Source organism: Narcine bancroftii, chromosome 4 (assembly GCF_036971445.1).
Source record: "Narcine bancroftii isolate sNarBan1 chromosome 4, sNarBan1.hap1, whole genome shotgun sequence".
Taxonomy (NCBI): domain Eukaryota; kingdom Metazoa; phylum Chordata; class Chondrichthyes; order Torpediniformes; family Narcinidae; genus Narcine; species Narcine bancroftii.
This window is the reverse complement of record NC_091472.1, coordinates 262,484,084-262,508,621: the sequence shown is the minus strand read 5'-3', so window position 1 is coordinate 262,508,621 and position 24,538 is coordinate 262,484,084. Positions and strand designations below refer to the sequence as shown.

At 37.9% G+C, this 24,538-nt stretch overlaps 1 long non-coding RNA gene across 1 annotated transcript in view; it reads right to left on the bottom strand.

The window, feature by feature from the left end:
• Window positions 1-24,538, bottom strand: part of LOC138760111 (uncharacterized) — a 153,596-nt gene that overhangs the window by 21,120 nt on the left and 107,938 nt on the right. Inside the window, exon 3 of the long non-coding RNA XR_011355424.1 lies at window positions 17,160-17,330. This is a non-coding gene — a long non-coding RNA (uncharacterized lncRNA). The remainder of the gene's footprint in view (window positions 1-17,159; window positions 17,331-24,538) is intronic.

Here is a 24,538-nt window from a genome sequence, read left to right as displayed (position 1 = left end):
TGTCATTCCCAGTGCACAACTGCTCAGCTTCAATGAATAAACACTCTCTCAAATGCCTGGATGTTCAGTTTCATCAATACTAATGACTAAATGAGTCCAACAAAAAACAACAAATCCCTCTTTGGGGACCAAATTGACTTAGTTTCTTTTTTCATTCAATTCTATCTCTGGAAACAGAATTAAAATTGCTTCTTTGATAAATTCTGTCCATTTCAAAGCCTGTCCCAGTGAAGCAATCCTGCAACTTCCTTATCATTGAGGTAAAATCTTCAGCCAGAAATTGTCTCCCTATTTCTGATATGTGCTCACTACATGAAAGAAAATGCCAATTCATTGCATAAAAATGAAAAGTGAATAATAAAACAACTGTTGTGATAGTACAGATCTATCACCAATGTACATAGTGTATATAGTTACTGTATCTAGACTGTGCTTACAGCGATTGGCTGAGAGCTAAGCCACACCTATTGTCTGGGCCTTAAAGGGTTGTGTCCCTAGCCAGGTCGGATCATTCCGGACTGGTCAGCCACCTGTGAAGAGCTCCTGTCTTTTGCTAATAAAAGCCTTGGTTTGGATCAACAAGTCTTTGGTTCTTTCGACGAGCTCTACAATTTTATTAGCAAAAGACAGGAGCTCTTCACAGGTGGCCGACCAGTTCGGAATGATCCGACCTGGCTAGGGACACAACCCTTTAAGGCCCAGACAGTAGGTGTGGCTTAGCTCTCAGCCAATCGCTGTAAGCACAGTCTAGATACAGTAACTATATACACTATGTACATTGGTGATAGATCTGTACTATCTCAACTGTAAAATAATGTGCGATGTAAAACATGAAAGTCTGCAGATACGTGATTGAAGTAAAAACACAATGCTGGACAAACTCAGCAGGTCAAACAGTGTAATGGTAGCAAAGATAGATACATAACCAACATTTCAAACTTAAGCCTTTCCTATACCTTGATTAAGAGGTCAAGCCCAAAATGTCTGTCATGTATCGTTATCTTTGCTATATAAAGTATTGCATTTTTACTTCAATCACGTCTGCGGACTTTTTTTTTGTTTTACCACTGTAGCTCCGGTTCCTTGTTCAGCATGGATATGTTTCATATCCATTGCCAGAGGACGCACATGACATCACATACAACTCTGAGATTCTTTTGACTGCGGGTGAGGCAGAATGAAAACATTGGCAATGCTAAAAAGAGATACCAAAGATACATATGTAAACCAAAAAGAAACTTAAACAAACTGTGCAAAGTAAGAGTCCTGAAATGAGTCTCTGATTGAGTTTGTTGTTGAGGAGTCTGATGGTGGAGGGGTAGCAGCTGTTCCTGAACCTGATGGTGCGAGTCTTGTGGTATCTATACTCCCTGATGGTAGCAGCAAGAACAGAGTGGATCCTTGATAATTGCTCATTCTCTGTAGATGTTCTTGATGGTGGGGCGGGGGGAGGGAGGGGGTTTGCCTGTGATGTCCTGGGCTGTATCCACTAATTTTTGCAGGGCTTTATGCTCAGAGGTATTGGTGTTGGGCTAAAGGGTCTGTTTCTGTGTTGTATGACTCTATGCCTCTAATGGCATTGATTTAAAGCAGATACAATCAGTATGCTTCATGGGCAACATTAACATTGGGCTAGGGTGTGCTTCATTTCATATTTTATGGTTACATAAAGAAGCCCTATTATTTTCCTTCATCTTGTCAATGGAACCTGAACTAAATTTTTCCATTACTTCCTCGATCGCTCATTTGAGCTGTGTGGGTTCCAATTTCTTCCTGATCCTTTTACACTTCCTTACTATTCTGCACAACTTTAACTAAACCTTTAAGCTGGTGTGCTTGCTTCTAATTTTGCTCTGGCATGAAGCTTTGTTTTTTCTAATAACCCCATGAGTCTCTTTCAGGAATTTTATTGCATTTTTTTGGTTCAATGGAAAAATAAATATTTGCACATTTAACAGTCTGTGCTATCAGCTGAGATAACAATTGAATAAAGGAATATTCCTATGATATCACCCACTAAGACGGTGAGGAATGTACTCCTAGTCCAAATCGGCAGGATTCAAAGATTTAAGAGCAGCACAGTTGGTGTAGCAGTTAGCACAACGCCTTTACAGAGCCAACAATTGGGACTTTAAAATCCCGAGCTGTTTGTAAGGAGGTGTACATTCTCCCTGTGTCTGTGTGGGTTTTCCCCTGGGGCTAAGATTTCCTCCCACCATCGAAATGTACTGGGCATTGTAGGTAATTGGGTGTAAATTGGGCAGCGTGAACTCATGGGCCGAAATGGCCTGTTACCATGCTGCATGTCTAAATTTAAAATTTAACTTGTTACAACACAGGAAACATGATTTTACATCCAGCTGTTAAAAATTTGAAAGAGCAGTGCCGTGGCAGCTAATAATTTTTCTTGTTATAAAAAATGGTTACCGTGCTGTATGTCTAAAAAATTTAAAGACTGACTGCATACTGAAACAAGCCTGATCATTATTACTTTGATCAGCTTGGGAATAAATTAACTTTTGAGAAATGTTATCAATATAATTATCAAGACCATTGACAGATGAGCAGTCAACGACTCTGCTTGTCATGGTAAGATTGATATGCTTTTAATAATTTTTGAATATGTTTCAGGGCTTGTGAAATTCTGAGGCATTTGTCATGTTTAAGCAGATTGAACAGGTGTTAAGTGTGAAGTGTTTAACTTAAACGGTTGTCAAGTGACTTCTGGAGTTGAAACTTGGTGATTCCAGTTGGAAGCTTCGATGCTCTACAGTAGTGTGGCCAAACATTTTGGTTGTGGGCCACATGCAGAAAAATATAAGGAATCACAGGCCAAACAATATTATATCCAGCAATTTTCAAACAGTTACACGGGAAGAAAAACAATGTTTATAGACCAGAAATTCCCTGTGGATTTGAAAATTCATTTTTAAAATCAAAATAACTATACAACACTACTAATCAGTTTAACTGTTGACATTACAGTAGTTTATTGATGAGCTCACATACAGTCAGCATTTCTGTATCTGCTGCTCTTAAACTGAACTTAAATGAATACAATAGCTCTTGAAAACTCATTCACAATGTGATGCAAAATTAGAAGCTGGGTACAAAATAAGAACAGGAGAAAAGATCAAGAAAGGGGCAAGGCAGTCTCCAACATTCCTCCACAACTCTCAGTGCATACAATTCATGGCCCAAGTGTCCACCTTGTGATGCAATGTGTAAGCCTGTTAAAGATAGGCTATCAAAGTTAACAGATGGCTTACAAATCAAACAAACACACTTTCCCTTGACTTCTGTGAAAAGTACGCATTTTCCCAACGTGTCTGAAATTTTCAGCACTCCCTTGAGGTAGATGTTTTTTTTTAAACTGAGTTAAACATTTTTATCAACCAATGGTCAGTCTAGCTAGCAGTTGCTCAAAATGGAGGCGACACCTCGTGTTGAAACTAAAACATGCAGTGCTATTTATGGTTAGAGACCATATTTTAACAGGCCACTTAAAAATGGACAACTGGCCACAGTTGGCCCTCGACCTGTAGTTAGGCCATCCCTGCTTAACAGGGTTCTAAGCTTAGTCAGGAACTGGCTCCAGGCCCGAAATTCTTCCTGCTTATAAGTGTGGGTCTGGAAGAGTAAAGTACTGGGTTAACTGCATTCTAGGGCAGGTCAGGTTCCTTCAGCTGGATGAAACCTGTGGGATAAAGATATACACTATTCATATAATTTGAAGTTTCAAGTTAAATATGTTAAAACTTATTAAGTTATGTAAGAAGTTCATAAGAAATAGTGCAGGACAAAATATTTCCAACAAGATGAAACAGGGTTTCTCCAAACCATCATGTGCACACACATAATAAACACATTTATACATAAAAATATAATATTAGGGAAATATACATAAATATTTGGAATAATTTACTTGTTTCATTTATAAGAGACGCAAGTTTACAGGATCTTGTTTATCAATCTTACAGCCTGCAGGACTAAGCTCTTTCCCAGCCTGGAAATCCTGATTTAATGCTCCTGTACCACCTCCTCATGGTCAATGCACAATTTACCTGAATACACACAAGACTAGAATGGGGGCAGGATTATGCATACATAAGAACAAATAAAAGAGGAGCTGGAATAGGCCATCCTACCCATTGATCATGCTCCGTTATTCAGTAAGATCATGGTTTTTCTGATAATCTGCTCATTTTCACCTACCTGCCTTTTCCCCATACCTCTGAATTTCCCCACTATGTAAAAATCTATATTGTAGTGGCTACTATGGTAGAGCTACTGATAAAAGAAGCAATCACACACTAGGCTAGTCAACCAAAGACTGGTTTATTGAAGCTTTACAAGCGGCTTTTATTCCCTGCCTGTCCCGGGCTCCACGGGACAAGGTGGGACCTTGTTAAGGGACAGCTGCTTGTTAACATCCCGTGCCTTTCAGCAGGGGACCCAGGTGATCAACGTGCCGTCCCTCGGCACTCAGTACCGCTAGCATGCCAGGCCTTAGGCAAGTCTGTGCACTACACTGACAGTGTCAGTTCGCATTACCGTGCTGAGTGCCCACTCAGCCCGCTACCAGACGCTACCCACTCAGCCCGCTACCAGACGCTACAATATCACCTTATCTTAAAAATATTGAGGCCTCCACTACTTCAGTGAGCAGAAAATTCCATAGATTCACTGCCCACTGGGGAAAAACTGTTCCTCCTTATCTCTATTCTAAATCTACTTCCCTGAATTTTGAGGTTACGTTCCCGAGTGGAAACAATCTACCTACATCTTATCTATTCCTTTTGCAATTTTATGTTTCTAATAGCTCTCCTCTCATTCTTCTAAATTCCAGCGAGTAGCGTCTAAGATGACACAATCTCTCCTCATAAACTAACCCCCTCATCTCTGGAATTAAGCTGATGAACTTCTTCTGCGCCACCTCCAGAGCTACTACATCCTCCCTCAAATAAGGAGACTAGAACTGCATGCAGTCCTCAGATGCAGTTTCACCAGTACCTTGTACAGTTGCAGCATAACCTCCCTGCTCCTAAATTTAATCCCTCCAACAATGAAGGTCAACATTCCATTTCACTTTTGATAAAAGGTAAAATGTATTTTTCTCAGCTATGAACTACGTTGTTTATATATTAACAGCACATGTAAAGTGTTGTCAGAGGTTAGTAAAATAAATTTTTCTACAAGAAAACAAAGTGCAGATCAGGAAATTCACATCAACATTTCAATTTTAAAAAGCATAATATGTGTTAAAATGTAACTACAAACACTAAAATAAATGTTTTTTGGGAAATGTTAAAGCATTGTTTTCACATCTATGAACTGTCATGTTTAAATATTAATAGCATTTGTAAAACGTTTACAGGAGTTTAAAAATATACTTTACAACCAGAAAACAAAGCGTGGATACGGAAATTTGCATTTAAATTTCAATTTCATCAAGGATAAATAAATGCTAAAATGAAGCTGCAAACATTGAAATAAATGCTTTTTTGGGAAAAGGTAAAACATATTTTTCTCAGCTATGAACTATGTTGTTTATATATTAACAGCAAATGTAAAACGTTGTCAAGAAGTTAGAAAAAATAGTTTTCTACAAGAAAACAAAATGTAGATCAAGAAATTCTCATCCACATTTCCATTTTAAAAAGCATAATATAAATGCTAAAAATCCTTCTTGATAGTATGTTGCACCCTGCAAACTAAATTTTTGTGATTCATGTATGCACACATTCCCAAGTCCTGTGCATGGCAGCATCCTGCAATTGCTTTCCATTTCAATAATAATCTGATCTTCCATTTTTCTTTCCTTACAATTCTCTATGTGTTGCTATGCTGGAGAGGAGATAAACAAAGTAGCAAACTTGCCCCATTCATGATCTAGTGAGGTCCACTTGTATATTGATGAAGCTTGATTTTACGTCGGGTTTGGGATTTGCTCTATCATTATCAGCCATCTGTCAGAATAGCCTACTCAAGCTCATTAACTAAATTCAAACATGGATGGTTTCTTTGACTGAAGCACGGAAGAGTGAAACAACACAGAAAATAAGCATTTTTTTTTGTTAAAGTAAAAATTGAATCAGAAGTATTAACAAAATAATTTTATGGAATGGAAAACAATGCAAAGAACATATTAAATATTCAGGGGAAATAATGATTGTTTTCAGAGCACAATAACTTATAAGAGACGGGTGGCATATTCATCCATCTGTTCTGAACAAAAATGTAAGAAAGTGAAAGAGATCTGACCTTTAAAGGTTAGGGATACAAAAAAAAATTGACTGGCACATTAACAAATAGATAATATTAAAATATTTGGCTTTGGTGAAAATATCACTGCTAATTAAAACAGCTGTTTAGCCTTTGTTGAAGAGAAAAGGACCTTTGTCGGTTACTCAGTTACAGCCAGCGCTCCATGTCAATTTTCCTGCAAAAGATTATTTAACTCCTGCGATTCAGTCCTGCTTAAGATGTTTACACAGCTCTGAAGGTTGTTGGCACATGCTGACAGTTCTACAACCACTGGCCTCCACACACATGCATGTTTCCTTAAAAAGAGATCAGTGGGTTCAAGGGATCACTTGAAAAATGTCGGAAAATAGCTCATTGCTAAGATCTCAGATACATAAAACATGGAAGTGATTCCTTCTGCCTACATACCTATGCTTATCTCAGTTTCCAGTGCTCAACACATTGACATGTGTGCAGTGACCACCTCACTGACAAAAGGCAAAGGAGGAAAAACCCAACACCCAACCCCAACCAACCAATTTTCCCCTGCAGCCGCTGCAATCGTGTCTGCCTGTCATGCATCGGACTTGTCAGCCACAAACGAGCCTGCAGCTGACGTGGACTTTTACCCCCTCCATAAATCTTCGTCCGCGAAGCCAAGCCAAAGAAAGAGTGACCTTATATGAGAAACATTTTAAAAGATTCAAACAGTGAGTTCTTGATGCCTACCTCGTCGAGTGACAAAAATTAGTTCCTCAAGGCCATTCATAATATCTGACACTTGTCCTTACACCCGTGTCCCTGAGCTAACAGAAAATACTTCTTACCATCTACTCTTTTTGAGACCCTCATAATTTCACGTATCTTAATGAGATCAGTGAGAAGGCCAGATATGTGGCTTTTGGATCAGGCAATTCAGAAAGATCAGACACAACCTCCAGAAGGCTATTATCGACACAAAAATCAATTCCGGATGAACCTGAAGTCTCAGACAGACACTAGACAGCAGTCGCAGAACTTGCATGCCATCATATTCCATAAGGTGAAACAAGGTCACTAATTGTAATACAGCTCATCTGGACCAGGTCGATGCTTTCGCTATTTGCTTCAAAAGAGAAAACAGTGAAGTACCCTCAAAAGCCTCGACAGCCCCTGCCAGATCTGTGCTCCTAGTTTCTGAGGTTGAGGTGAATAGAACCGTCAAGAGGGTGAATCTTTGAAAAATGTCCAGTCCAGACAGTGTACTTGTCCATGTCCGTAAAACTTGCGTAAACCAACTGGCTGGAGTTTTTGCAGACATTTTCAATGTCTCGCTGGTTAAGGGCCCCACCCACTTTAAAAGGACATCCATTGTCCCGGTGTCCAAGAATTGCAAAGTGACTTGCCTCAGTGATTATCATCTTGTGGCACGTACACCTACCATGATTAAGTACTTTGAGAGGTTGGTTATGGAACAGATCATCTCCAGTCTCAGTATGAATTTGGGCTCAATTCAGTTCAATGATGATCACAATGGGTCAATGGTAGGCACCATCTTGATGCCTCTACACTCAGTGTTACATCACCTGCATCGCAAGAGCACCTATGTCAGGCTGTTGGTCATTGACTATAGCTTGACGTTCAACACCAGTAAATCATATGACAGAACTAAGGGATTCCAGTCATCCCCTGTGACTGGACTTCTTCATTGGCAGACCCCAGTCAGTGCAGATTGGCAACGTAACCTCCTCCTTACTGACAATCAACACAGGGGCACCCCAAGATATGTGCTTCACCCCCTATTCTATTCCTTGTTCATTCATGACTGTGTAGCCATATTTAGCCCCAATAATATCTATAAATTTGCTTCAATACCACTGTTGTTGGCCAAATAACTTGAAATAATGCCAGAGTAAAAGATGGAGATCAAGAATCTCAATTGGTGGTGTCAGAACAATCTTACTCTCAATGTTTCTAGGACCAAGGAGGGGAAGGGACTTTAAGAAGTGTAAATGAGGACTGCACACCTGTCTGCATTGATGAGTGAAAGTGGAGAGTTTTACTATCTTTAAGTTTCGGGGACTACATAAAACAGAAAACCTCTCCAGGAGCCAGCACATTGTGGCAACCATGAAGAATACACAACCACACCTATACTTTCTAGAAGTTTGAGGAGATTTGGCATGTTCCGGTTCAGATGTTGGTGGTGCAGGAGTGGCTGCAGTGGCTTCTCCGAACCTGATTCTACTGCATCAGTTAAGTCAGGTGCTGTGGAACAATTCTTAATTGATGAACATTGGATGGTAGACTGCTGTGGAGATGTGGAGCAGTGGAAATGAGTGAACTGTGAAGTTAGGTACAGACCTACAGAAGAAAGCTACGGGGCTACTGTGGTGATTGGGCCTCTATTGTGGGGATGAGACCTCCAGACTTCGATGTTGTTTGCTGCTGGTGGCCGAAGTGGAGGTGCTGTGGCATGCTTTGCAGCAGTGTGCCAGAGCAGGCTGCGTCATGCATCTGGCTGGGAGGATCTGGAGGTCTGTGTGCTCTACAGTGGAAGTGTCAGGGAGCCCAGAGCGGCTATGTCAAGTTCCTGGCCCAGAGGTTCTGGAGGCTGTTCCGTGTTGGTGAATGGAAGCCTGAGGCAGGTGGTGGGGTCACCGAGGAGGTCATTGGGTCTCTCTATTGCTATTGTGCCGAAGCTTGCAAGCCTGTGTGGCGGTTCTTCACTTCAAGCTACTAGACTTTTTAAAATCAAAATGCAAATTGTCTCCACTGTGACTACTGCCTAGTCTTTCATCTTTTACTGTACTGTTTGCACTGTTTTTAATTCACTATCGGACTTGTCAGCCACAAACGAGCCTGCAGCTGACGTGGACATTTACCCTCTCCATAAATCTTCGTCCGCGAAGCCAAGCCAAAGAGAGATGTAGCTCTGTGTAGATGTGTTTGAGCCACATGCAGCTTTTTTGTCTGGTGTAGGAATGGCGTAGTCTTGTGTTCTCTACATTGTTTTTGTGTAATCTCATGATGTGTTGGTAGCATAATGGTTTGGACGAATGTTATCTTGTTTTTTTACTGTGTACTGTTTACAGTCTGGTCTTAAATGACAATAAAGGTACTATGTCATATTGTATGTCATCGTGCACGATATCAAACTTCTACAAATGCACTATGGACAGTCTACTGATGAGTTGAATCACTGCCTGGTTTGATAATACAGTGCCCAGTGTTTCAGAATACTATAGAAGATTATAAACATAGCCTGGTCCATCAGAGACTCTGACCTCCCAGCATTGAATACATCTGTCTGAGGTGCTGCCTCAAGAAGGCCAACATCATAAAAGACCCTGGTCACAACTTCTTTACACTTGCGACTTTAAGCTGAAGGTGCAGAAGGTATATCTGGGTTCAAGATCGGTTTCTTTCTGAAGGTATCAGTATACTCTCCTTTTGACACCAATTATGGACTCATCCAAAGGCACACTAAGGAATGTTTGCACCATTGTAACTATTGAACTGTGTTTTTTAACTACCTGTCTTTTGTATTTATTAAAGTAAAACACGTAAGTCTGCAGGCACCACGATTGAAATAAAAACACAATGCTGGAGAAACTCATCAGGTCAGACTGTGATCTTTATGTTGCAATGATAAAGATGTATCACCAATGTACATAACCAAAGATATGTTACCAAGCCTGAAGCAATGGTGATGTATCTTTATCTTTGTTACATGAAGTACACTGACCAGCTGAGTTTGTCCAGCATTGTGCTTTTACTTTTGTATTTATTATCTTTTTAATTTAATTTAAAGTACACCATTGAGTTTGTTTTCAGTCAGCAAAATACCCATTTAGTTACAGAAAGTAAGGATTTTGGTGCATATGTATATTGCACAATAAACTCATTGTCTACACTTCGCAAAGGAAAGCAAACCAAGCAAATTCTGCTGGTGATTTCTAGCTTTTATCTGTTGTTGAATTCGACACGGTCTCCAGCTTGAACAGGAGCTAGAACCGAGATTTACAGTGGATTCTCTAAGCTCTGAAAAGTAAGCCTATTCATTCAAAAGGAGAGGGACAGCTGTGAAATATAATTTAAATTGATTTGAATTATGTATATTTTAGTGTATTAATTGCTTAAATGTGTTTTTAAATTATTCACTTTTAAAATATATTAATTGTTTTGAATTGTTTAATTGATCTTAATAGTTGATGGCATTCTGAAAAATCCAAGTTATTAACCATAGTAACTTTAATAATTTTAAAGATTGGGTTTGTTCGAACTTGCTCATTTAATGCTATTACATTGAACAAATCCTTGAATCTACACAGGTAAAGTCCCTGACAATTCAGAATAGCTGTGAGAGAGAACGATCCACCTCTGCCATCAAGCTCTGAGTCAAGGAGAGGCCTATGGTAATCTCCTGCAGTCCTCTAGAGCATTCAGGTTTCTTGAACTCTTTCCTTTTACAGATCCTCTATTCTGAATGCGGAACACTGTCTGTCTTTCCAGCTGCCAAGATAACATGCTGAGCTTTTCTTCCTTCATCACATTTTATGACCAATAAGTCATTATTTCTTGACAGGGATGTGGATGGTTAAATAATTGTGTCAGGTTGGTCATTTTGATCAGGCGCAGAATTCTAAAAGTTACAGTGCAGGAAAAGACCTTTCAGCCCATCAAATCTATGTTGGTTCTATATAAGAGCAATCTAGTTTCAGTTCCCTGTACTTTTCATAAGAACATAAGAAATAGGAGCAGGAGTAAACCATCCAGCCCATCGAGCCTGCTCCGCCTTTCAATAAGATCAAGGCTGATCTGATCATTGACTCAACTCCACCTACCTGCCTTTTCCACATATCCCTTAATTCCATTTTTATGTAAAGATCTATCTAACTGAACCTTAAATATGTTTAATGAAGTAGCCTCAACCATTTCTCTTGGTAGAGAATTCTGCAGATTCACTACTCTCTGGGGGAAAAACAGTTTTTCTTCACCTCCATCTTAAATCTACTCCCCTGAAGCTTGAAGCTGTGTCCCCTAGTTCTGGTCTCACCTACCAATTTTCCTGCCTCTATCTTACCACTATCTTTTCATAATTTTATGTTTCTGTTTAATTACATATCCAGATCCTGCTTGACTTTACTTCCTATTATGTTCTGACCCAAACCACTTGCAGTGTAAAATGTTTCTTTTCATGGAACCAAAGAACCCGACAGCAGAGAAACATGCCCCTTAGCTCATCTAGTCCATCCAAATTATTATTATGCCAAATCCAATTAATTTGCACCTGGACCATATCCCTCCATGCCCCTCCCTTCCAGGCACCTATCCAAACTACTCTTAAATGTCAAAATAGCATATTAATCCACTATTTCCACTGGGATCTCCTTCCACATCTAACCATTCTCTGCATGAGGAATTTCACCCTAATATTCCCCTTAAAATTTTCACCTTCCCCCCCACCCCCCATGTATCCTATTCTTGACTAAAAAAACACAATGCTGGAAAAACTTAGCAGGTCAAACAGTGTCTTTATATGGGGCTCAAGCCAGAAACATCGGTTATGTATTTTTATCTTTGCTATACAAAGGACATGGTTTGACCTGCTGAGTTCCTCCAGCATTGTGTTTTTACTTCAACCATGGTGACTGCAGACTTCTGTAATTTATTCCAAGTTCTTGACTCACCCAACCACCATTGAAAAAGCTTGCTATTTGCTATATCCCACATAATTTTGTACACCTCTATCAACCTCCTTTATTTTCTGATGCTCCAGTGAATAAAGTTCAAACTTATTCCACCTTTCTCTATCCTTGGAACTTTTCTCTGTACTATTTCAATCTTCTTGATATCTTTCTGTCATTACGGTGACCAAAACTGCACACTATATTCCAAATTTGGCCTCACCAATGTATTATATAACGTGAACATAACTCCTGTACTCAATACTTTTTTTTGTGAAGACCAATGTGCCAAAAGCTCCATCTATCTCACACTATCTGGCTGACTCTAGTCTGATGTCTGGTGTATGCCAGAGAAGGGTTGGGAAATAACAACTCAGCAGCCTGGGTCAACCATTTAAACAGGAAGTTGTGATCTATATTGAAAGAACATTTCTTAAATTCTAATTAATAGTGTAAAATATTTATAAAGCCTTACTTATCATAAAAATGTAGTTATCAAATATCAATGAAAGAGAAAATAGATGCTGAAGATATTTTAAAATCGTCTTAAATGAAGTGTTTCTGCAGGAAATCATCTTGATTTTACACAAAGATGGGGATCATTGAGCCCATAATACTTTAACTATCTTGTCAGTGGTCCACAACTTCCTTTGAATGAAAGTTCCACTTCCTAAGCGGAATTCGTTTAGAGGAATTTCCTCTAAATTCCTGATTATTCCATTTAAAGTGTTACTGTTTCCCTGGGCACAGCCAGGAATTGAGCACTAGTAATATGTATTTATTTTGTGGGTGAACATTTTAACTTGAATGTCTTAACATCATTCAATCCTCTTCCAGCAATCCTTAGTGAAAAGAGCCCCACCCCAAACCCCCAATGGGTTGACCCAGCCAGGTTTCACTTCCCTGCTCCTTGTCTGTGAAACTTGTTTAAAAAAGAACGTAGTGGAAGAATTTTTTAAAAATTTACTACATGGTAGAAGCTGATTCCAGCTATTTAAACACGTGCCACCCATTTACATACAATTGACCAACAATGTTTTGGAAGGTAGGAGGAAACCAAAGCATTCGGGGAAGACACCTGCAAGTCATGCGGAGAATGTAGAAATTCCTTAATGACAGCACTGGATTCGAACTCAGGTCACTGGTGCTATACTAGCATTATGCTAATTGCTACGCTAACCATCCCACCCTAAAGACAGCCACCACACTGTTCAAGATTGTCCTGGCACTCACTGAGCTATTAAACAGGATTATAGCTGACCTCCAGCTTCTCATTGTCTGTTCAGAGTATTTCTTTTAATGGGCAACTCTGCTGTGTTCCTCTGTTGAGATTAAACATATCCAATTGCTGTAAATTAGAGCGGACCAACCTCTTGAGGCATGATATAGTTTTTGATATAGTATTGGAACCATTAGCTGTTGCTCTCCAACTCTGTAGAGAATTTAATGGTATAATTAGAGGAGGCATTAAACATAAAGTATCACTTTATGTGGACAATTTATTGCTTTTTATTTCAAATCCAGAAATTTCTATACCAAACATACTAATTTTGTTTGATAGTTTTAGTTAGTTCTCGGGTTACAAGTTAAATTTACACAAGAGTGAACTTTAACCCTTAAAAGATATTTTTCCATTTAAAATAATGAAAGAGCATTTCATCCCCTACTCATGGTTACATAATGTAATGTCCTATTTAAGTTTAGAAAAAGTTAGATATAACATTAAAGATAGAAAGTTTCAATTTATGAAAATGTGGGGCCAATCCTTAGATTTTTTTTATAATTGGAAGAATTAACAATTATTGAATATTCCTGTGATTCCTTGTCTGTTCTCCGGAGGTTACCAGTGATTCCACATTATTGATTTTTATTTTATTAATTCAAAATGTAACCTTGATTAAAGGGAGGGGTTAGATTAGTGTTAGTTTTAGTTTTTTTCCTTTATATTATACGTTATTGCAATAACTGTATTGACTTTTTTTTGTGTGCGCTTACTTGGAAACAAATGAATTATTATGTAATTGTCAATTTTGTATTTACACTTAAGTTTAAAAAAAAGTATTTCTTTTAAAGTATCATTTCATACGGTTTGGGCTCTTCAGTCGTCTTAGTTGTTCATTGCCCATTCTCTGTTCTTTCCAGAACATTGCAACTTTCCAGAATACTCCAGATGACAACTATTTGATTTATGGATAGGTGGGGCTTTGAGGGATATGGACCAAATCCAGGCAAATGGGATTAGCCCAGAATGCCAAATTGGTTAGCATGGTTTATTTGGGCCATAGGGGTCATCTGGATGACTGCTGTAAGTCCCAAATGTGGTGAGGATGGTAGGTTTACTTCTTTAAAACATGTTAATGAACCAAAACAGCTTTTACAAAAATCCATAGTTGTCATATGTGCTGTTTATTCCAGCTCTGGTGCTAGTTAGGCTCTCATCTGCTGAGGTGAGTTTTAAATAATTGGCTCCAAGTCAACTATCCCATTTATCAATTAGCCTAATTTCTAGGCTACTGTACCAGTGTGGTGCAGGTTGCTTGAGATGGAGTTTAAGGCAGAGAAAATTGGAGCTTTGGTCATGATTTGGGGCATTCTAACCACAGGGAAAAGACAAACTTGCCTAGCATAATATGTACACAGATGAACCTAGAAAGGGCTTCTTTTCTGCACAGTGGGCTAGATCTCAAAAGGAACACAATTTCTGAGGAACAACAAGGAATATAATAAACAATGGGGACTGTAGATAAAAACGGAGCCTTTCAGCAGTTGCATATTTTGCCATTTATTGGACGTTCTATTCTCCTGTCTCTACTTAGATTATCATTGTTTCTTTTGCTCTGGTGCAAACAATTGCTGTGAGTTTAAGTATCTTTATTAAATGCATCTGCAAGTTTCCTTCAAACTGGAAGCCAGGAAAGATCAGCTCCTGGCAATGCTTAAGTTATTCTTCAAATCTGGGTCTATATTTTTGCATCTGTAATTCAAACATTAATATCCAATTTTTGGAATTATGGCTTCCTAAATAAAATTTTTCATGATGTACTGACAAATCCAGAAAACTTGGTCTACAAATTAAAGATTTGCCAAGTGGAAAACAAGGAGGAACTGTTTAGTCTTTCATGCAGGAGAATGCAATATCACAAATGTCTTTCAGAAATTCTACACTGTTAACTATAAGAAGTGAATAGGAATTCAACATTCTTGTCAACATTTATCCCTCAACCAATATTATCTGCATTAATAGTTATTGGTCATTCTTTCTACAGTCTTGTTTTGCACTTGCTGGATATTTCTTCTTCAACATGGTTAGCTAGCTATTTAGCAATGCTGTTACAGTGCCAGCGATTGGGACTGGGGTTTTTAAGGAGTTTGTATGTTCTCCCTGTGTCTGCATGGGTTTCTCCCAGGGGCTTCAGTTTCCTTCCACTGTTCAAAACGTTAACGGGTTATAAGTTAATTGGGCGGCACAGGCTTGTGGGCTGAAATGGCCTGTAACTGTGTTGTATGTCTAAATTAAAAAAAAAATTAACTGAGACCACTCTTCATAAATAATTCAAAGGCACTAAAGATCTTATGAAATTGTGGAATATATTGCACATCCTTCCTGACTTGTATTAATTTAGTGTTGTTTGTAGAATTTGAGAATCTTAAGTACTAACTTTTAACTCTCTCTAGGCCACTTAAGTGAGCAGCTGAGTAATTACCTCATGTAAAGATTATGTGAGTCTGTAGACCTATAATTACCTTGTTGCTTGTAATCGGCCACAAGCACAATGCCCCTTGATTAGTTCATATACTGATACTTATTCAAAATATTTTTTCCATGAATTAACCTTTCAAAGTTCTGGTGTGGTACAGGCAATTGCTAAATCTTTTGCTGGGTTCCTATTCAAGGTACATATGAAAACATCTTCCTTTAAATAATTCTACATAAATTGCTTGTTTTCTTTGAGATCAAAGTCTATCAAAGTTGTTGTTGAAACATTTAATCAAACAAGTATTGCATTTCCTAGTTGGTGCTCCATATCCATATAACCATTTACAGCACAGAAACAAGCCAGTTCGGCCTTCTAGTCCATGTCGAACAATTTCTCTCACCTAGTCCCACTGGCCCACATTCGGCCTGTAACTCTCCATACCTCTTCCATCCATATACCTATCCAATTTTTCCTTAAATATTAACATTGATCTTGCTTCTACCACTGTGTGAAGAAATTCCTCCTTGTGTTTCCCCTAAACTTTTCCCCTTTTACTCTCAATCTATGCCCTCTTGTTTGAATGTCCTCCACTCTCAATGGAAAAAGCCTATCCACATTGACTCTATCTGTCCCGCTTATAATTTTGAATACCTCTATTAAAAATCACCCCTCAATCATCCACACTCCAGGGAATAAAGTCCCAGCCTGCTCAACCTTTCCCTGTAACTCAAACCCTGAAACCCAGGCCACCTTCTCGTAAATTTCCTCTGTACTCTCTCTATACTGTTTTTATCCTTCCTGTAATTCGACAACCAAAACTGCACACAGTATTCCAAATTTGGCCTCACCAATGCCTTATACAACTTCAACATAACATCCCAACTCTTGTATTCTGTACTCTGATGTATAAAAGCCAACATATCAAATGCCTTCTTCAGCACCCTATCTACATGTGATTTAACTTTCATGGAATTATGTACCATGACTATCTGAGTAGGTAGGACCAATTGAATAGATGAATATCTGTCCTCACCATAAGCATAAGAATATAAGTTTCTTTCATAGCTAAGTTTCAATTTTACAATGATCAAAAGTTGTCCTTTGTTGAATGTAGTTGATAAATACAGCTTATTTCCATTCCACCAGCTACCAATGACCAGTTGTTCAATGCTTCGACTAACAGCTATGGAGAAATTATTCTTTAATTGTGGCAATTTTTTATGTGGGAGTTCTGGCTTTGTTGGGGTAGCAAGTCCTTAGTTAAACATTTGGGAGAATAGAGGTGAAGGTGCAATTCTGGATGTTAGTGCAATCAGGAACCCATCACAGGAGTGCCAAAACAAAGGGAGAAAGCTAGCATTGTTTAAATGTAAATATTTAAGCTGCTTGAGATGTTGAAGAGTTCCAGTGACATTGAATGATAGTAAAATCCCCATTATCCATAACTCAGGTAACCAGCAACCGGCAAAAAAGAATTGAGGAAGTAAATAAATAAATTATAAGATAAATAAAAATTTTAATTAAAGGTCTAAAATTTTTAACTTACGTATTCTCTGAAGTAACACGTCCAAGTTTGGCGATGGTGAGAGCAAATATTCAGCCAGTAGAGTGCCTTGATCCAGCTTTGCTTGTAGCAGCTGTTTGAATGAAATTGTGTTTGAATAAAATGATGTCGCCCAGGAAGAAGAGCTGGTTGATGCTGCTTGCCATTGGCTGCCTGTTTAGTAAGAGTCTTTATTAGTATGTTATTAAATATATTAGTAAGACTTTATCTTGGGGAAAGAGGTTAATTATCTATAACGTTTTTGTTTGTCTTTCGGATGGTTCCATAGGGATTCAGCGACAGTTAATTTTTTTCAATGAATATAACTGAAAATAATGTAAAATTATTTCAAATTTATATATTCATGCAAGTGAAGTTTGTTCAGTTTAATTACAGTGCAGTAATTTTGCCTTTAAACTGTTTATTCTCAATGATGATATATTAGTTAGACATTGTAGGAGGGAGCCTCAGGTAACCAGAAAATTCACGTATCTGCAATCTACAAATCCCCTTTGGTGCCAGATCCCAGAGGTTTTGCTGTAAATACTAATCCTTTGTTCAATGACCAGAAGCATACCATTGGCTCCAATGTGAACTATCCACAAAATGCATAGCAGATAATTGTCAAGTTACTCTAACAGCATCTGTTCACAAGTGCAAGTTTATACCGAGAAATACCACCAATATAATCACCTAATTAGTGAGAATAGATGACTCGGCAGGTGATGTGTTGTAGTTGGAAATTGTAGGTGGTAAAATTGACCATATCTGCTGCTAGTGTTGGTAGTTCAAGGTACTTTTAATCAAGATCAATGAAGTCTGAGTTACAAACTTTTTGACACCTCATAGAAGGCAAGGTATTGGCTGGACATGATATTCCATGAGGGAGTCATACCACTTAGATTAAGTATTTTCAGAATGATGAAGAGTCAGAGACACGGTGGTGTGATTGGCAGAGAAGTAGGTAGTGGGATCAAGAGGATTGTCCCAGAGGAGCCCCAGTCCTTCCACTTTTTTCAACAGGTACAATGTTGTCAAAGGGCTCAGGTCCAAAGTGTTGGTTATCCTTTACTTCCTATAGATGGTGCATGATTTGCTGCATTCTCCAACACATTCGTGTATTCCACTGTTCTCGTTCCCCATTTGGGTGATGATGGGGACTGTGGGCCTAGTACAGGGTGCCAGTCAAGGGGACGGGTGGGGGAAGAAAATAAAAATATATTATAATTGGGGAAACAGAGTCAGATTTCTGAAGGCTATGATGCATATCTGGTGTTGGGGTTAAGGACATCTCTCTGGGCTAGATAAAGATGTTGGAGTTGGAGGGAGAGGATTCACCTGTCATTGTCCATTATTGTTTTTAGACTGCAATGTTGAGAAAATACCAAAAAAAATTGGCATAATTACAACCATTGTGATTGTTCACAGTGGGCGCCTTTTTAGACTGCAAGTGGTTGGACATACAGTGGAGTGGATAACCGTCAATGAATTTTTCCGGTACGATTTACACTGCAGGCTTCTTCCAAAAGGTTTTAGGGGTCCTGCAGGATAAATTGCAGTGCAGAAATTGACTTGAAATTCCTGTACATTCCTTTTTGGACTGCCTGTGTAGTGGCAAAATTTCTTGTTCATGCCATTAAATGCCTGCAGTCTAAAAACCATGCTGTTACACACCAGTGACATAGTTAGAACGAGGAGGATTGTGAGAGGCTCAGGGCAAATTTGAAAAGCAGAATCACAAGGATGATGTTTCTGAATCATGTGAAAATTGGCAAAGGATAAATAGGATTAGAATCATAAATGTGTGGAATAGAGCTTTGTGTGTAGAAACTGATTTGGAACCATGTAGACTGGCACCAGTACTGTGGAAAGAGAGAGCACTTCCATTGGGTTGGGATTCACCTGAATTGTGTTGGGACCAGTGTTGTAGGCAGTGCTTTAACTAAATAAGAGCTGGGGGGTGGTGGGGGGGAGCATTCTGAGGATGGTATAATTAATCAAGGTGAAATGTGAGTGCGGTGGCACAAGATGGTGAAAGGAAAATTGACAAAGTGAAATATTCTGTGGCAGGAAATGTGAACAAGAGGAAAATTAAAATCAGGAATTCATAAAAACAATTAAAAAACAAAGCTCCCTCCCCCCTTCCATTCATTCGAGCACACGGAGTTGGACCAGCTGAAATCTAATGTGTATTAAAGCCTATCGTTCCTCACTCAGTCTTTGGAGTCATTGATGGTGGGTATCAATGATGTTGAAAAAGAACTGGCTACAAGGGAAAGGAGCCAGAATAACATTGTTAATCAAGGAAGATATCAGAGTGGCATTGATTCATGATAATAATGTTGTGGATAGAGGTGCCACAGGACTCACACCACCAAATTCAGGAAAAGCTGCACCTTCAAACTCCTCCACAAACTCAATCAGGGACTCATTTAAGGATCTTACTTTTGCACTTTATTTATTTTGTTTCTCTTTGTATTGCAGTCAGGTTGTTTACATTTATTTATTTGTTTACATGTGTACATTGCATAGTTTTTTTTTGTATTACCCATAGTGGTAATTCAGCCTCAACCACAGGAAAAATAATCTCAGGGTTGTGTGTGATGTCATATATGTACTCTGGCAATAAATCTGAAATATGAATAGTAATGTAGGATCCTACTGGATTGGAATCATGAAAAGCAGGGGAGAGAAGATACAGGTCTATATGTTACATTTGCCTCCAAAAGGTGACTACTCAAGAGGGTGGTGCACAAATGAGGATATATCTAGGGCATATTTGAAGGCAACTGAAATGGTCAGAGATTTTAATTTCGGTATTGCTGGGATAAATTAAATTGGCAAGGGTATTGTTGAAGAAGAATTTGTTTAATGTATCGGGAATTGGTTCTTCGATTATTATGTTGTGAAACCTATCCAGAAATAGGCTATATTGGATTTGGTCATAAGTTACAAGGAAGGATTTATAATGAAAATTCCCTAGGAGATAGTGACCACTATATGATTATCGTTGAAAATGAAAATGCTGGAGAAGCTCAGCAAGTCACACAGCATTCCTTATGCAGTAAAGATAAAGATACATAACCAATGTTTCAGGCCTAAGTCATTCATCAGGGCATGAGGTAAAAGCAGACTGGCACCTCAATAAAATGGTGGAAGAAGGGCAGAGGAGGTGAACATTGACACCTACAAGAAGTCATAGGTGGATATTGGTGTGAGGGCAGAGAGAAATAGCTGAGAGGTGATAGGGGGAGGGGATTACTCTTTGAATAGAAAAGAAAGTGAGTGTAGAGCTGGACAAAAGGAGGCAGAGCAATGGGGAAGACAGGGGAGTGCCTAAGTGAAGATGGAGAAGTTGATGTTAATGACATCTGCTTGCAAAGTGCCCAGAAGGAATATTAAGTGCTGCTCCTCCAATATACAGTTGGCCTTAGTTTGGTAGTGCATGAAGACATGTTGGTGTGAGAGTGGGAGATGGGTGGTCACTGGAAGATCTCTTCCATTGATGAGGACAGAGCACAGGTGTTCCCAGTCTGAGTCTAGTCTCTGCAATGTAGAAAAGGCAGCAATTAGAGTACTGGATGCAGTAGATGACTCCTGCAGATTTACAAGTGTTGCTGCACTTGGAAGGACTGTTTGGGGCCCCGAATAGTGGCAAGGGAAGAGGTGTGAGTTCAGGTGTAGCACTTTCTGGGGACCCAGGGGTAGGTACCAAGGGAATGATAGTGAGAAGAGATAAGCGAACGAGGGTGTCACAGAGGGAGCAGTCCACGAAGAAGGCAGAGAGGGGATGAAAGGGGAAGATTGAATCTAGTGGTGGGATAGTGTGGTACTTGACTTAAATTGTGGGGATAATATGTAGGATGCGGAGGCTAGTGGGGTGGTTGGTAAGGATTAGCTATTGTCGAATGATCCTGAGTTGATAAGGGAGCTGAAGGTAAGAGGACCCTTAGGAGGCAGTGATCAAAATATGATAGAATTCACCCCTGCAGTTTGAGAGGGAGGTTAAAACAGTTATGTCACTATTAGTATGGCGACAAAGTTGATTGGAAAGGTACACAATCAGGAATGACAGCAGAGCAGCAATTGCTGGAGTTTCTGTGAGAAATAAGGTAAGTGGAGTACAGGTACATTCCAAAAAAATAAGAAATATTTGAATGGAAAAATGACACAACTGTGGCTGACAAGGAAAGTCAAAGCCAAAGTAAAGGCAAAAGAAAGGCCATACAAGGAAGTGAAAATTAGTGGGAAGAGACTAGACTGAGAAGCATGTAAAAGCTTATATATAGCAACTAAGTTGGTTATTAGGAAGGAAAAGATGAGCTTTGAAAGGAAGCTAGAAAATAATACAAAAAAAAGATGCAAAAAGTTTTTTTTTAATCTATTAAGAATTATAAAAAAAAGCGAGTGGAGGTTGGCGGTAGTCCAGAAAACAGGGAAGATTTTGGGATCCAGCAGCAAAAGACAAAAGCATCAATAGGAAGTGATACAATTGATTTTGAGAAAAAAACCTTTTGCGTCAATTCAAATGTAACAGTCACTTCTTTTTAATAGAAATATAACATTTAGAGAATGAAGCTGGCTAATTAGAAACAGGAAGCAAAGAAACAGAAAATAGAAAAAAACATCCTTTAGTTAAGTGAAAGTGTGAGCAGATTAAATTAACAAAATCTTTGATATAATCTGGTCCTTGCTTCACCTGAGAGCTGCCCTTCAATCTTCATTTGAAAATGTTATATTCAAATACGTCCCAATCATTTTGTTCCTTTTTAAAATATATTTTTAAGTTTAATGTATAAATCCTACATACAGTGTCTTTAATAAAACAAATAACAGGTCATATCATATACATAGAAAACAAGCAAAACTACATTTAGACTATATCTTGATCTGAACCAGGGGTGGACAACCTTTTAAAAAAAAACTCGCATTCTACCTCAAATATCCCTCTGCCATAAGTGCTCTGTGATTGGTAAGGGATTGCTTAAGGAGGTATGTGAGTGGGAAGGGAAGGTTGCGAACCACTGTTCTAAATCCAAATGATACTTAAATATTTAGCTTGAGAAAAATTGTCTTTGGCCCATTTCCTTTGGAGTTATGAAACTATGCACATAACAAATCAATTAGGTTCGATTAAAACAGTAGTTTCCAACTTTTCCTTTCCACTTTTCCTTTCCTTTCCAATCTCATACTAATCACAGAGCACTTATGGCATAGGGAATACTTAAGCTGGAGAGTGAGTTTAAAATAAAAATTACCCATCCCTGATCTGTCTAATGATATGATCTCCAATTCCAGTCATTGAGGATGATCTTAAATCCAGTAGGTCAATATAAATGGATGATATTAATTCACCATGAACTGTAAGTCAAAAAATAATTTGAATATTTGAGATTAGATAAAAATCAGAACGCTTAGACGGAACAAAATGCTTAACTTATAAATATCTAAAAAATGTCTACTAGGAAGATTAAATTTTTAATAACTTTTGTTACATGATGTATACCATTCCTTAAAACCTGCAGCAAGTGCAAATGGTGGAAAAAAGATGTTTATCTATAATGGGAGTAGCAAGAGAGAAACTATTATAACCAAAAAAAAATCTAAATTGAATCCATATCAATATTCTCAACCTATTTTTCATTATTTGATTGTGTCAATTTAGAAAGTGAAAAGGGTAAAAAGGAACCTAAAATTGCCAACATAGATGACTTTTTAGAAAACTTCAGTTCCATTTTTACCCAAGAAGGGCGATTCATAAATATATCAAATGGTAACAATAGGAGTAGATTATGTATATTAATTGCCCAATAATAAAATCTAAAATTTAGAAGTGATATCCCCCCATTCTTTTTAGTCTTATGAAGATGGGCTTTATTTATTTGTGGTTGTTTTCCCTGCCATATATATGAACAAATAACAATTTCAGATGAAGACTGATACTCTATTCTTAGCTTGATTAATGATTCTTCATTTTGTGCAAGCCATTGTCTATACAATTTAAGGTGATACATACATCCAAACTCAATTATCTAATTTTTATGTAGATATTGATCCACTATGTGAAAAGTGTAAAATTTTTGAAGCTTCACTGATTCATATGTTTTGAGAGTGCCCCAATTTAGGAAAAAAAAATTATAATTTTTATCAATGATTTTTAAGATCAAAATAGAGTCATGCCCTTTAATTGTTTTGTTTGTTTTTTCTCGTGAACCACATATGCCTCTGTCTGCAGCCCAAGAGAAAATTTTAGCTTTTATCATGTTGATAGCCAGATAAACAATTTTAATGAAATGGAAAGATAATTCTTCACCTACCTATTCACAGTGGTTACATGTCGTAATGTCCCATTTAAACTTGGAAAAAATTACATACAACATTAAAGATAAAAATTTTCAATTTGAAAAGATATGGGGCTCATTCATAGAATACGATCATGATTGGAAAATTTAAGATGTTTGGATTCTCCGTAGATTCTCTGTCTAGTGTCTGAAGGTTACTATTTGATTCATGTCTTTACAACTTTTTAAATAAGGGAACTTTGATTAGAGGGAGGGGATAGATTAGATTTAGTTTTTTTTTCCTTTTTTAAGAATAACGTTAAATATTTTTATATATGATTATCATAGATCATATCATTAAATTAGATAGAACTTATCTTTTGTTTACATCAATGGATTGTCTAATGTAGTTTTACTTATTTTCTATCCAGAAGTATTTTTAAAGAAATATTGTTAATAAACAATTATGGACAGGTTTTGATTTACATTTATATTTAATTTGTGATATGTATATGATATGACCTGTGATCTGTTTTATTAGAAGACTTTGTGTGTAGGATATGTATGTTAAACTCAATAAAAATGTTAAAGAGAGTTGCCCCTCAAAATGCAGTAAGATTGAACTGAGACAATTCCCAATAACCATCATGACATGATCCTGCCTTTTGTATCTGGAAGTTGACAGGATGAGGAATTATTAACAACCAGTAAAAATCCAAACAACTATTCAAGTGTCCATGGCCCTATGAATAACAATTCCTCTGCCTCAAGATAGTACAAACAATTTTCTGAAACCTGAAGTGTGAAAATTTTCCAAGGATCTCAAGGATGAAAATGTAATGGATTTTCTGATGCATTTTATCCTTCAGAATACAATCTGTTTAAGGACCAGAAAATCTTAATGAGCTATTTCACTGTGAAAACAACAGAACTTCACTGGCTCGGATTTAATCAATTGCTGATGTTTTACTTAAACACCAAAAAGTAAGGGAATTATGTAAGCCCATGTCTTTGTAAGTCTGTATCTGCTGCTAGTTCTCCTGAGATAAATGCTTAAATTCATAACTTATCAGTATATTTTTGACTTTGGTTCCACTGGAA